The sequence below is a fragment of the Tenrec ecaudatus genome, chromosome 1 (genome assembly GCF_050624435.1).
Source record: "Tenrec ecaudatus isolate mTenEca1 chromosome 1, mTenEca1.hap1, whole genome shotgun sequence".
NCBI classification, from domain to species: Eukaryota; Metazoa; Chordata; class Mammalia; order Afrosoricida; family Tenrecidae; genus Tenrec; species Tenrec ecaudatus.
In genome coordinates, this window is record NC_134530.1 from 66714152 (window position 1) to 66727167 (window position 13016).

General features: G+C 40.5%; 1 protein-coding gene and 1 pseudogene across 2 annotated transcripts in view; both read right to left on the reverse strand.

The window, feature by feature from the left end:
* FOXJ3 (forkhead box J3) overlaps window positions 1-13016 on the reverse strand; it is a 137428-nt gene that overhangs the window by 55956 nt on the left and 68456 nt on the right. The window lies entirely within an intron of this gene.
* LOC142434773 (peptide chain release factor 1, mitochondrial pseudogene) lies at window positions 7078-8060 on the reverse strand (annotated as a pseudogene).

The following is a 13016-nucleotide window of genomic DNA, read 5'->3' on the forward strand; positions in this document are numbered from 1 at the left end:
ACCAATTCCTGTTTAAAATACTTGAGAAGATAGGCATGGAAGGAAAATTCCTCAAGACAATACAAGCTATATATGAAAAACCAACAGCCAACGTGGTAGTCAATGGAGAAAAGACTAACACAACCCACTGAAAAAGGGGACCAGACAAGGATGCCCCTTGTCCCCACTCTTATTTAATATCATGCTGGAGATTTTAGCTAGCAGCATAAGGCAAAGAAAAGACATCAAAGTTATTTTTCTGGGGAAGGAAGAGGTGAAACTATCGTTATATGCGGATGATATGATTTCATATATGGAAAATCCCAAAAGTTCCACAAGGGGCATACTGAAGCAATAGAGAGGTTTGGCAGAGTGGCAGGATACAAGATCAGCAAACAGAAGTCCATCGGACTGTTATACACATCGGATAAGACCAAAGAAGAGGAGATCAAAAAAGTGGTACCCTTCAGAATAACCAAACACAATAGAAATATCTAGGGATATACCTGACTAAAACAAAAGATCTATATGGGGAAAACTACAGAACACTATTACAAGAAACCAAGAGAGACCTCAACAAATGAAAGGATATCCCAGGCGCGTGGATTGGAAGACTCAATATAGTCAAGATGTCATTTCCGCCAAAGGCACTATATAAATTTAATGCAATCCCTATCATTTACCCTCATCTTTCTTCAAAGATTACCAACTTCATATGGAGAGGGAATAAGCCCAGAATTAGCAGAGAATTCCTATAGAAGAAGGACACAGTGGGAGGGCTTGCTTTACCTGACTTAGCACATACTATACAGCCACAATTGTCTAAACCGCATGGTATTGGTACAATGACAGATACTCAGACCAATGGAAAAGAACTGAAAACCCAGAAATGAAATCATCAGCATACAGACAACTGATCTTTGATAAGGACCCCAAGAATATCAAATAGGAAGCAGATGCCCTCTTTAACAAGCGGTGCTGGAACAAATGGATACACTCACTCCAGGTACAAGAATACACTCAAGGTGGATCACAGACCTTGAAGTTAAACCCCAAACTATGAGGAACATCAACGAGGGAATTGGTACTAACCTGAGAACTCTGGCACAGGGAATACATCGGCCATCAGAAACAGGGAAGGACACAAACACAGAGGAGGCACAAGTTGACAAATGGGATATACTGAAGATAACACAACTATGTACATCGAAAAATTCACAGAGAGTAATAAGAGAGTCCATGGACTGGGAAAACATCTTTAGCAACACACATCAGACAAAGGCCTTATTACTAAAATCAACAATACTCTGCTAGCTTCCAAAAAGAAAAAGAAAAAACTAATTTCCCACTTCTGAGGTGGGCAAATGACTTGAACAGAAGTTTCACAGGGGCAGAAATCCGAATGGCCAACAAACATATGAGAAAATATTCCCAATCTTTAGCCATAAGAGAAATGCAAATTAAAACAACAATGAGATACCACCTACCACTCAAAGATAGCCCAATTCAAAGAATGAGAAAGCAGAAAGTGTTCAAGGGGCTGTGGGGAAACAGAAACTCTTATCCACTGCTGGTGGACCTGTAAGTATGTACAGCCACTATGGAAATCAATCTGGCGATATCTAAAACAGATGGAAAGTGAGTTACCATATGACCCAGCAATCCCACTACTGGGCATATACCCAGAAGAGGCAAGAGACAAATCAAGGGCAGACATCTGTGCTCCAATGTTCATTGTGGCATAGTTCACAATTGCAAGGAGTTGGAAACAACCCAAATTTCCATCAGCTGACGATTGCATTAAGAAGCCGTGGTATATACATACAATGGAGTACTACGCATCGCTAAAAAGCAGTGATGAACGTACGAAGGACATCGCTGCATGGGAAGAACTGGAGGAAATCATGCTAAGCGAAGCACAAAAGGACAAGTATGACAAGAGTCCACTGAGGTAAGCTTTTAAAAAAATGCAAAAAGGACACAGGGAAAAAGCTACTGTATACAAATATTCCTGGGGTGAGGACCAGGTAATATGGCAGGGAGCAGAGCAAATACAGGGATACACATGGGAGACAACTAAAATGGAGGTGGGGAAAGGAAAATAATAATAATAATAATAATAAAGAAATGGGTGGAGGGGGGGCACAGGACACTAACCCACTCAAGGGGAGGGTATTGTTTATATCTCCACGGGGAAAAAGGGACCAAACTTCAACCCAGTGCTTCAAGATTGAATGCAACATGGCGGCATGGAATAGGGAACCAGTGGAGAGGTCTGGGGGCTGGCACCAATCCCAACTACTAAGTGGACACCTGTCCCTTTCCCAGAAGAATGTATTTCAAAGGACGGCATTGAATCTGCAACTCTGGGAGAGAGACATATCTGATCGGAGCACACAGGAACAGATGAATGGGGAGGAGTAGAGTGGAGCACATCCTGGCCCACCAGGCCTTGAGGACGATGACCCCAATTAGAGCAACCAGTCAGAGAGGACCACATGGCCAGCCCCACTATAAGACATGACCCCCTCTCACTGACCCATAGCCTGATAGGAGACAACACCAGAGACAGTGTGGGAATTGCACCCGATCTGATCTTGCCACACCGAGGCAAAACACTAAGGGGGTGCAACAGAACAGCAAGAGAATGGAGAGGCAAGGTCCCCAGGGAATGCTGAAGGTGGACTTTGGGGCCAGGGTGTGGTGCCCCAACAGACTGGACTGGAAAACACTTCTAAAGGCCAAAAAACAGACCCTGAACTAACGACAAGCTTTTTTTTTTCTTGTGTTTTGTTTTGTCATTGGTTTATTGTTATTTTGTTGTATATTGTTGCTTGGTTTTGCTCTGTCTTGTTTTTGTGCATGTTATTATCTCTGCAGGTCTTTCTAAATAAGATAGGCTGGTTGAACAATCAGAGGAGAAAACAACGGAACTGACAGTTCCAGGGGGACATGGGAGGGGTGGGGAGGAAGTACAACAAGATGATCCTAATTGGTGGTGAGGAGGGTATAGGAGGCCTGGTAGGACGTGATCAAGGGTAATGTAAGCAAGAGGAATTACTGAAACCCAAATGAAGACTGAGCATGATAGTGGGACAAGAGTAAAGTCAAAAGAAATAGAGGAAGGAGCTAGGAGGCAAAGGGCATTTATAGAGGTCTAAATAAAGGCTTGTACATATGCAGATATATTTACATATGCGGATGGGGAAACAGATCTATGTGCATGTATTTATAGGTTTAGTATTAAGGTAGCAGAAGGACATTGGGACTCCACTCAAGTACTCCCTCGATGTAAGGATCCTTTCTTCTATTAAATTGGCATTCTATGATGCTCACCTTCCTGACACAAGCACTGAAGACAAAGCGGGTAAATAAGCAAATGTGGTGAAGAAAGCTGATGGTGCCCAACTATCAAAAGATATAGCGTCTGGGGTCTTTAAGGCTTAAAGGTAAACAAGTGGACATCTAGCTCAGAAGCAACAAAGCCCACATGGAAGAAGCATACCAGCCTGTGCGATCACGAGGTATCGAAGGGATCAGGTATCAGGCATCATCAGAATAAAAAAATCTTATAATAGTGAATGATGGGGGAGAGTACGGAGTGAAGACCCAAAGCCCATTTGTCGGCCACTGGAGAGTCCCTTACCGAAGGGTTTCAGGGAGGAGACGAGCCAGTCAGGGTGCAATGTAGCAACGATGAAAAATACAACTTTCCTATAGTTCCTAAATGCTACCTTCTCACCCACCCACCCCACCAACTATCATGTTCCCAACCTACCTTACAAATCTGGCTAAACCAGAGGATGTACACTGGTACAGATAGCAACTGGAAACACAAGAGAATCCAGGGTGGATGATCCCTTCAGGACCAGTGGTGTGAGTGGCGATACTGGGAGGGTGAGTTAGAAACCGGGAGCCGATTACAAGGATCTACACATAACCTCTTCCCTGGTGGACGGACAATAGAAAAGTGGGTGAACGGAAATGTCGGACAGAGCAAGATATGACAAAATAATAATTTATAAATTCTCAAAGGTTCATGAGGGAGAGGGGCGGGAAGGGAGGGATAAAAATGAAGAGCTGATGCCAGGAGCTTATGTGGAGAGCAAATGTTTTGAGAATCATGAGGGCAATGAATGTACAAAAGTGCTTTACACAATTGATGTATGTATAGATTGCGATGAGTTGTATGAGCCCCTAATAAAATGATTAAAAATATATATTCAACAGTTAAAAATAAGAATACAAGATATAAACCAGATTCAAGAATTTCCATGAACACCAAGCAAAATGAGTGAAAAACATTTTAATATTCACATACTTTACAACCAATACAAAGAAGTCCAGGTGGTGCAATACATTTATTGGGCTACAAGGTCAGTGGTTCCAACTTACCAGCTGGACCAGGAGAGAAAGATGAGGCTGTCTGCTCTAAGATTTAAATAAAGTCTTAGAACCCCTAGGTAGCAGTCCTATTCTATACTATTATAGGTTCACTGTGAGTCTTACCCAATAGCATCGGAATTTTATATTCATTATAGAACTGAAAACTAAAATGAACAAAACATCTTTAAGTAAGCCAGTGGAAAAAGAAATATGACCTACAAAGAATAGGGAGAGTAAATGCAACACTTCTCAAAAGCCTTACAAGCCATAAAGCAATCCTTAAAATGTTGAAATAAAAACTGTTGATTCTACACAAAGTGAAAATGTTTTCTTTTTTTAAAAAATGAAGATAAAATAAAGACTTCAGAGAAGCAAAAGCTAATTTTATTTCTTGCAGCTCAGCTGGCAAGGTGTAAAGAAGGTTTTGAAGATATAGTTATAAAGATATATGAGACCAAATGAACCCCACCATCTATAAAAAGGAAAAATAGACTTCCAGAAACAGTAAAAATTAAGGAGAATTAAAACATGTATTTTTCCTTATATATAAAATTCCCTTAAATGCAATTGTCTGCCTGAGGTAAAAATAATTATGGGGCTTATAAGATGTAAATATAAAATGTGTAAATATCAAAAAGGCTGAGTTAGAGGAAATTAAGGTGCACTGTTTATAAAGTTCTTTAATTACATGCGTAATATTATAATATTATTTGCAGGTAGAGTATAAGATGTATATGGTACACCCTAGATGGATCACTCACTGGAAATCTTTGTTTTAATTAGAGTAAAACTAAATAAAATAGTGAAGATGAAATATAATCGTAAAAAATATACAGTCAAAAACAACAAAATCTCATTCAATTTAAAGGAGTCAGGGAAGAAAATGCCAGACAAGCTAGAATTCATCTATCCTTCAAAAAAAAAGTGCAAGGTGGATGCTGTTCTCCCCTTCCCTCCCCCACGCCCCCAACAGTCTTCTAGAAACAAGATGGGTAAAAGAAAGATTACTATAAAACTTGTAAAAGCTAGAACTGATATAAGACAAACTCACTCCACCAAATCAAAATGAGCACTAGGAAAGTTAAACCTTTTTCCTATCAAGAGTCGGAAAACTCTAAAGCCGGATTGGGGGGTGAGGGGGACAAGGTAGAGGGAGCAGATTTGTTGAATTTTGGCTCCCAGAGTTAACTCTATTTTGTAAATGGCTTAGTACTAACTTCTTACTCCAGGAGAACACTACTTGGTCCTCTTCTTTGACAAAACATAGGAAATCTTCGGGGCTCTGTCCTATGCCCATTTCTTTTCATTTCTACATTTGCTGATAGGCAATTCCATCTATAGCCATGGCTTAAATACCGTCTGTATCCATTAAATCTATTTAGATCTCCAACCTAGACCTCTCTCCTCAGTTCCCTGCATATATTGCCTTGCAACTGTCAATTGAACATCTCCACAAAAACCTCAAACTCAACAAGCTTAAAAAACTAAGTTCAATCTTTATCTTGGTGTCATCCTCTTCCAGTTTTCCCTGTCTTCACTTTAGAGACATTATTCACATTAAATGCTCCGACCACAAACCTTTGAAACACTCTTAATTCCTCCCTCTTCTAAAATCTCTCCCCAAATCTTACTAAATCCACTTCAGGTCTACCTACTCTCCACTCTATTTCTTTTATATAATCGTAGTCTATGTAACAGTTCCCCCAAGACAGCACACAACTACCTAACTGGTGTGCCCATCTTTACTTTAACCTACTGTGGCAACTGGATTTTATGGCAATTTGAAGTACCTGTGTCAAAATATGGGTGACTTAATGGTGCCTCTTTAGAGTTGTGACCATTTTAAAAGAGATACTATAGAGAACTTTGTCTCTTGCCCTACTTTACCTTCCCGGTTCCCTGGAGTTTGCATCTGACTCTGGGATCGGTGGTCCAGAAGACCTGCAGAACCTGAGAGCTATGGTGCCCTGCCAATCTTAAATCCGTTCACTCTACACACACCTGTCAGTGATCTCTCCCAATTCCTGCTTCAATGACCAGCAGCTGCATAAGTCTGGGGAGGACTCTAGCTGTCATCTGACCCATGAGCTTGAGTTAGACTGGGCGGGAGGTTTCTTTCATACACATTTCTTGATATAAAGCTATTTTTTAAGCCTGTTTAAGTGTACCTCGGTTTTTATCTCTAGAAAACTCAGCTTAAAATACCTGTCTTTACCATTTTCTACACAGCAAGCAGTTATCTGTTATGCCTTTCCTTAAAACATTTCAATTACCTTGTATTCACTGAAAATATAAAATCCTGAACAAATCCCCAAACACTCTTCCTAATGGGATCCTATCTAGTTGCTATCTTCATTCCTTCCAGTGTTCTTTCTCATCTCTGGACATTTTCATATGCTGTTCACTCTATAAAGATTGTGGCCTCCAATCTTACTACATTCCTTTCATCTATATCAGTGGGTCTCAACCTTCCTAATGCCCCACTCTTTAATACAGTTCCTCATGTTGTGGTGACCCCCAATCATAAAGTTATTTTCTTTTTTTTTTAAATAATAAATGGACATTTATTTTGCTGATCTAAGGTTTTCATCCAAAAGCTTAGCCATGGCTTCTTCGTCAGCTGATTGAAGGAGTCTTTGAAATAGCTCGTCCAGGGCCTTCTCACCACATAAAAATTCCTTGATATCACGAACATCATATGCTATCCTGTGGTCGGTGACCCTATTCTGGGTGAAATTATATGTCCGTATTCTCTCTGATTGGGCTCTGGTTCCCACCTGCAGCTTCCTAGCACTTTGTTGTTGACACTTCTTTTTCTCAGTAATCTGCTGGTAGAGTTTAGCTCTCAGCACACGAAGGGCATTTCTTTATTCTTTATCTGTGATCGTTCCTGTTGGCATTCTGTTAGCCCTGTGGGGAGATGGACAAGTCGGACAGCACTATCGGTGGTATTAACGTGCTGCCCTCCCGCTCCTTTGGCTCGAAAGGTATCCACTCGCAAATCCTTGGGGTCTACTTTCACATCTACCCCGTCTGGTTGAGGAAGGACAATAACTGACATCGTTCCTGTGTAGATGCGCTGCATCCTTGATGAGAGGCCAATCTCAGGAATCCGTTGAACTCGGTGAATCCCACCTTCATACTTCAAATGCTTGTAGACACTGTCACCAGAAATTCGGGCAGCTGCGTGATGTAGGCCACCGTAATCAGCTGGTGTATAATTCAGAAGCTCAGAGCCCCAGTGTTTACAGCAGGAGTAGCTCTGGTACATGTGAAATATTTCCACGGTGAACTGTTGGCAAATGTCCCCTCCAGTAGTCCTTCCTGATGTCACCTCTAAAATCACATCATTTTTGTCATATTTCTCCTTTGGCACTAGGCTCTGGAAAAGCTCATTGTATAAAATGTTGAGTTTTTTATCAAGAGCTTCCCTTTCTTCGAGTGCAAGTCCTTGTAACTGCTTTTCATCTTGTTTAGTTAGACTTTTACATATTGACTCTAATTCTTCAATTGCATGTTTGGCCTCCTGGATTTCTTGATAAATGGCTGCTAGTGGTGCTAACTCCGCATGTCTTTGGTTCCAGGACCTTCGATCACCTTCATTCACAGAGTTATGCTGTAAACACTGATCAAATGTTTGGTACTCTTGGTTGAGATCTTCCATATATTCTGGAGGGCTTTTTGCTTCCACAGTACTCTGGTGTCTCGATGCCAATATCTTCTGGGCCAAATCTTATTTAACAGAGAATAGAGGATGGGATACCTGTTTTGTCTAAAAATCCACATTCTTGTGTTAAGATGTATCTGTCTAAACAGTTTACAAGGGAGCTGGGTGTGCCATTGGTGGTAACCATTAAGAGGAGATTTAAAAAGCCAAACACATAGATGACGGTTGATCTCAGCATCTCCAGGACCATCATGACTTCAGGAGCCAGATCCACGCATAGAGACCAGATTTCCAACCAAGACTTATGTACATTCTAGGGGCATGCTAGTCCCCCTAATTACAGGTAACCACATCCATAAAGTTATTTTCATTGCTACTTCATAACTGAAATTTTGCTACTGTTACAAATCAGGAGATCCCTGTGAAAGTTGTTCGAGCCCCAAAGGGGTCACGACCCACAGGTTAAGAACCACTGATCTAAATGAATCTTATTCAACTTTCAATTTGGTTTAAACGTCAGTGGTCCAAGGTAAACCTTCTCTAACTCCCACAGGTTATCTTGTTGTTGTCGTTAAGTGCCATCAAGTTAGTTCCAGCCCATAGTGGCCTTATGCACAACAGAAAACACTGCCCAGTCTTGCAACATCTTGACAACTGTTCCTGTACTTGAACCTATTGTTGCAGTCATTTTTACAATCCATCTCCTTGAGGGACCAGTAAATATGGTTTACTGGGACACCAGGTTCCGGAAAATAAGCTTCAGTTGCTATTAAGTGCTATCAAGTCAGTTCCATTTCATAGATAAACATGTGCGAAACAAAACCCAGCACCACCCTCAGGTCATGTTTGAGTCTCCTGCTGTAGCCACTGTCAACTCATCTCAAGGATAGTCTTTTTTGATGCCCTTTTCTACTTTACCAAGCATGGTATCTGTGTTAGTCTGGTTTGACTACAGAAACAAATCCAGAGACATTCATTTGTGTTTATGAGAGAATTTTATATCCAAGAGTAACTGTATATTAAGAAACATCCCAGTGCAGAATAAGTCCCTAAGTCTGATATTACCCCATACGTCCAATAACAGTCCATAAATTCCTCTTCAGACTCACGCAACAGATGCAATGATGATGGATGCAGGGATCACATGCTAGTGGGTGGAAAGTCTCCTGGATCCGGTGGTAGTGGAAGCATCTCAGAGCTGGTATGGGTCTCCACATGGCTCCTCCAGCTCCAGGAGGCCATCAACATGGCTTCACGCTGACATCAACATGGCTTCACGTGGCTTGTCAACAGGAAGGTAGAACAGAAGAAAATGTGTGTGGTCCTCTTCCCAAAAGAAAAAGAGGAGGTTCTCAGAATCTTCCTGGTGGGTGTTACTTTGTGACCCAATCAACAGGCTTAATTCCACTCCTTTGCTCAAGTTGGTAGATTATGTAACTGTCACAATATCCTTTTGCAGGGACTGGTCTGTTCTGATAACATGTCCAAAAAAAGTACTAGAGACGAGGTTGTGCTTTTAAGCAATTTGGCTGTACTTCCTCCAAGACAGATTTGTTTCTTCTTTTAGCACTTTCTTCTTCTAGTGCTTTCAATACTCTTCACCAACACCATAAGGCAAATTCAGCAATTATTCCACAGTATTTCTTATTCATTGTCCAACTTATTCATACATCGGAGGCAACTGAAAGTACAATGGCTTGGGTCAGGCCGACTTTGTCTTCAAAGTGATATCCCTGTTGTTCAACACGGAAGAGATCAATTACAGCAGAATGACCGATGCTGTGCATCATTTTGACTTATTGACTGGTGTTTTGGATTTAAGCCAGTGGTTCTCAACCTCCCTAATGCCTCAACCCTTTAATACAGGTTCCTCAATGTTGTGGTGACCCCCAAACATAAAATTATTTTTGTTGCTACTTCATAACTGTAATTTTGCTACTGTTATGAATCGGGCAGCCCTTGTGAAAGGGTCATTTGACCCCCAAGGAGTCATGGCCCACAGGTTGAGAACTGCTGATTTAAGCAAATGAAAACCATTGACAACTATAATGCTATCACCATACTACCTATTGGTTCAGTTGTGAAGATTTTCTCTACATTGAATTGTAATCTATACTGAAGGTTACAGTCCTTGATCTTCATCAGCCAACTGCTTCAAGCTCTCCTGACTTTCAGCAAGCAAAGTTGTGTCATCTGCATATCAAAGGTTGGTAATATGCCTTCCTCTAAGCCTGGAGGTATGTTCTTCAAAGACAGCTTCTCAGGTTATTTGTTCAGTTAATAGATTGAACAGATGAGTACAGTGAAAGGATCCAACCCTGACCGATGTACATCTTTCCTGATTTGAAACCAGGCAATATTCTCTTGCTCTGTTCAGACGACTGTCTGTTCTAGTAATTCTGAAGGAACACAATGGAGTGCTCTGGAAATTCAATACTTCACAATGTTATCATCTCTAGTTTGTTACAATGCACATGGTCAAATGCTTTCCATACCACCTCGATTTCACCTCACACTGCCAATTATTTGCTAAGTGTCTCTATAGTGTTCTCTACAAAAATGTAAGACCCCTGAGGATAGAGACTGTCTATCAACCCAAAACTTAAGTTCATTCCACCAGGTCAGACTGTTAATCAAGCTTTTTATTTAGAGGTTCTGAAAAGACGGCTTAACAGAGTGAGACAAAAAAGGCCTGATTTGTGGCAGATGAGGGACTGATTTTCCCACAACAATACACCTGCTCATGAAGACATCTATGTGCACCAGTTTTTGTCAAAAAACAGCATGCTTCTCTTGCCCCACATACCTGACTCACCTGACCTCATTCCATGTGACTTTTTTATTTCCATGAATGCAGACGGACATGAAAGGGTAGCAGTGTGTAATGATGTAGAAGAGGTGAAGGAAAAAAAAACGAGGGAGTTGCTGTCAGTCATCCAAACAGATGAGTTTGAAAAATGTTTCCAAGAAGTGTACAATAATCTATAACTTCTCAAGGGTTCATGAGGAAGGATGGGTGGGGGAGGGAGGGGGAAGAAATGGATAGCTGGTATCAGGGGTTCAAGTGGGAAGAGAAGGCTTTGACAATGATTATGGTGGCATATGTGCAAATGTGCTTCACACACTGGAGGAATGTATGGATTGTGATAAGAGATGTAAAAGCCCCAATAAAAATATTTTTTTAAAAAGAAAAATGTTTCCAAGAACGGAATTGCAGATTTGACAAATGTATCAAGTGTAATAGAGAGTACTTCGAAGGTGATAAAAGTTGTTTTGTAAAAAAATATTTTAAATAGATAGCTTTGAAAAACAAATTATGGGATTTTTTGAGGGGGGGGGGGGAATGGTGGTCTCTTTGACTAAGACTAGCTGTTTTCACAAGTTCCAAATGATCACCGCATTGTTCCCAACCCCATCATTGCCCCAAATATGAAAGCCAAATAGTGAGAATATTATGAGAGCAGCTAAAACAAAAAAAAAGTAAATAAAAAACTACATGGAACCTCATGAGAGAAAAACTTAAGTTCCTACTCGTTGCCATTTGAAGTGATGAAAATATTTCTTTACTTACAAAAATAAAATTAAAAGTAATCATGGAAAGTTAAAGAAATGACTTTTAATGGAGAAAGGCAGCTCTCAGAATAAGAATGTGAAAAAATAATTTGTAAATCATATACCTACTGAGGGACTTGTATCTACGATGTAACTCTTAAAATGCAAAGACAATCCCCTTTAAAAATGGACAAAGAAAATAAGGACATCTTTCCAGAGGAAATATATCAAACCCACAATACAATGAGCTACAACTTTACAATCATTATCATCCAAAATGCAATAACTAAAATGTATTAGCAAGGATATGAAAAAATTAGAATGCTGATAGAAATGGAAATTTGTACAATTGCTTTGGAAAATAATCTGGCACATCATCAAAGATCAAATGTTATATTTAAGTGCTGTCACATAGATTTCTGATTCAGTGACCATGACAGAACAGAATGGCCTATAGGGATTTATAGGTTGTAATCTTTACAGAAAGCAATGTCTCGCTCCTTTCTCTTAAGAGAACAAATTTTTTAAAAATCATTGCCATAGAGTTGATTACATCTCATAGCAACCCTATAAGATAGAGTAGAACTGCCCCCTGGGTTTACAAAACTGTAAATCTTTCTGGGAATAGAAAGCCTCACCTTCCTCTCGAGGAGGTGGCCAGTGATTTAAACTGCTGGCCTTACAGCCCAACACATAATCCACTCTGCTACCAGGGTTCAAGAACCACCAATGGGTTCAAACTGCCAACCTCTCTGCTAGCAGGCAAGCCCCTAACCATTGCATCACCAGAACTCCCTAGTGCAGCGGTTCTCAGCCTGTGGGTTGCAATCCTTTCACAGGGGTCGTCCGATTCATAACAGCAGCAAAATTAGTTATGTAGCAACGAAAATAATTTTATGGTTGGGGTCACCACAAAATGAGGAACTGTATTAAAGGGTTGCTGCATTAGGTTGGTTGAGAACCACTACCCTACTGTTACATGACACTTCAAAGTATATTCCCCAAACCAAAAAGAACAACCCCATTGCCATCACATAGATTTTGATTCACAGTGAACCCAAAGGACAGAGTAAAACTAGCTAATAGGGTTTCCAAGGTTGTGATATTTACGGAAGCAGACTGCCAAATATCTTACCCCTGGAGGAACTGATGGACTCACACTGACAATCTCGCTATTGGAAGCCAGGTGCTTAACCCCACCAGAGCTCCAAATGGTACTCTTCTATCTATATGAGATGTCCAGAATAGGTATATTTTTATGTATCTACAGAGGCAGAAAATGGATTCATGCTTACTTATGTTTTGGGGGAGGTTGACAGGAAGGGGGATGATTACTAATGGATACAAAATTGACTGTAATAATAGTTGTACTAATAAAAATGAGGATGGCAACATTTCTGTCTTGGATACTTTGTATATGGTATCAGGAGGG